This window comes from Macadamia integrifolia, chromosome 11 (assembly GCF_013358625.1).
Source record: "Macadamia integrifolia cultivar HAES 741 chromosome 11, SCU_Mint_v3, whole genome shotgun sequence".
Classification (NCBI taxonomy): domain Eukaryota; kingdom Viridiplantae; phylum Streptophyta; class Magnoliopsida; order Proteales; family Proteaceae; genus Macadamia; species Macadamia integrifolia.
This window is the reverse complement of record NC_056567.1, coordinates 30,995,589-30,998,153: the sequence shown is the minus strand read 5'-3', so window position 1 is coordinate 30,998,153 and position 2,565 is coordinate 30,995,589.

Below are 2,565 nucleotides of genomic sequence, written 5' to 3'. Positions count from 1 at the left end.
TTTTTTTTTTTTTTTTTTTTAAGTTTGTACAATTCTCCAAAAGACAAATCAAGGGGATTTTTTTTTTTTTAATTTAACTTTGCAAGTTTTGTCCTTTAGTAATAATATATAATATATTACTTTTCTCGTTTCTTCAAAACAAAACGACTCGAGGAGAAGAAATTGATTTTTATTCCTGGTGGTACAGTCGATCGATTTTTCATGAACGAGGCTCTGATACCATTGAAAGAAAATAAATACGGAACAATTCATGAAGATCGATAAGCATGCACGACAAACACTACAAAAACAAGTTTTAGGCATACCTGTATCCATGGTTGAAGAATAAGAACTCCTTAATGTCTTCTTGTATGCTCCTCGTACAACATGATCAATGTTGGTCTGGTCTACCCTCTTTTCTTTTTGCTTTTGGTCGTTAGCCTCACTTAATGGGTCAGTGATAACTATATATAGGGGTGAGGGTAGAGACCAACCCTGCAAAGAAATTAGGGTTTCCTCCCCATTAAGGAAACAATACCTTAGGTCCACACATAGTAATAAATATTTCATACCATTAAGGTTTGCTAATAGAATCTAATATCTCCATAGAGATCACTTACCAATAATATTGGATTCTTTCTGCTTACTCCATCTATAGTCAACACCACTAAATCGGTTTTGGAAACAAATCTTTGACTCTGCTAGCCCACCTAATAAGAAATCTTACAGGTTGTTGATCCTTTCTTTTGATCGATTTTCCTTCTTTATATAGCTTGCGGAGTAATCGTTCCACTATGCACATCATCAGCCCAGTACCCTCATTAAGCAGGGCCCAAATATGCTCCTGACACACATCTCATAGCAATAGCTTTTTACGCGCATGCATCTAACTATTCTCACGTGCGTGTATTGTGCTGCTTGTGGGTAGTGGGCTCATGTTGCAGTCAGCCCACATTTTCCTTTTGCGCTGTAAACTGCTTCTGCCATGTTATTGGACGCATATTTTCAAATTTTGGCACCAACAGAAAATATCGTATCATTACATCAAAAAAGGATTTTGATGCAAATTTTTTTAGTATACATGTGAAATGATATTATTATCCTCATTGAAAAAAATATTGTTTGTTATACTAAAAAAATAAATTACAAATTATTGAAACCTTGAAGGATGTCAATAAGAAAATCTCTTCCATCCAACATATATACCTGCTTATCTAGTCTACTTGATATGCTAGACTCATAAGACAAAGCCCATATAAGGTTGGCTTAGCTTAATGAATCAATGTGTACTATTTTATTTTATTTTAGGGTAGAATGAATAAAAGTGTACTGAGGTTATTGTAAATTGGTGGTTTATCAAAAAAGAAAAAAAAAAGTGACCTAAAACACTTTATGCCTTATTGGTGTATTATACAGTTGAAATATATTGGTATTTTTGCTAGGGGGTAGGGGTAGGGGTAGGGGTAGGGGTAGGGGGGGGGGGAAGGGAGAATAAAACACTAAATTCATTAAGTAAACTTAGCTAAGGAATAATTCTTGTCGAGGAAAGAGAAAAGAAAAGCGGGTTAGGCCACCATGATCTAGAGAGGTGGAACTTGGCAACCCCACTCGTAAAAAAATGTGCTTGCTCATTAAAGGATCTATGAATAAAATCAAACATAACTAAAGTGAAGTTTAAAGCTAAAGCTAAAATATCATCTACAATGGAGTAGGTCGCCCAATCTAGTGATGATGAAATCCCATTTAGGGCCCAAATTAGAGCCTTGCAATATGAAAACACTGCAGCCTTCAAGAAACCAACACTTGGGTAGAAAAATTCCCCTCCCTTTTTTTTTTTGGAAATGAAATCAGACTAGTGAAGTAAAAATTTAAAAACACGGGTTGAAATCGTCTGCAATTCCGATCTCGTACAATTCCATGCAATACCACCTTCAGGTGGTGACACGTGTATTGATACCAATACAATGGTCCAGATCTGACACAACTAATAAAACATTAAATCAGTGAAGAGGCATTTAAATCAGATCTGGACCATTGGATTGGTATCAATACACATGTCACCGCCTGAATGTGGTATTGCACGGAATTGTACAAGATTGGAATTACAGACGATTTTTTTCCCTGTCAACTACAAACACCAACTTCTTCGATCGAGATTTTGTCTCCTACTTATTTGTATTAAAATATGGTAACAGGTTTTATCCACGGCAATGTGTGATTGTGTTTTCGTGTTTCAACCATTGGCTAGGCACGATCATGCGCGATATACAACTCTTCACCTCCATCCAATGGTTTGGTGCGTAATGGTGCACCATGACCATGCCCAAAACCTCTCCCCAATATATATAGATTATAAAGTATATTATTTATGAAAGAAAGAGAAACAAAGTTGTTTGGTGTGTCGTTTGGGTTATAAAGTAATATACTAACAAATTAAGCTATATTAATTTATTGAACAACCCTTTAATTAAGCAAGTTAATAAGTTTGGAATATTTTCAATTTAGGTTAGATTTTCCTAATTTCTGGGTTGTGCCTCATTCCTCATATTTTCATCTCTCATCTTTCCATCTCCCTCCCCCCTCCCC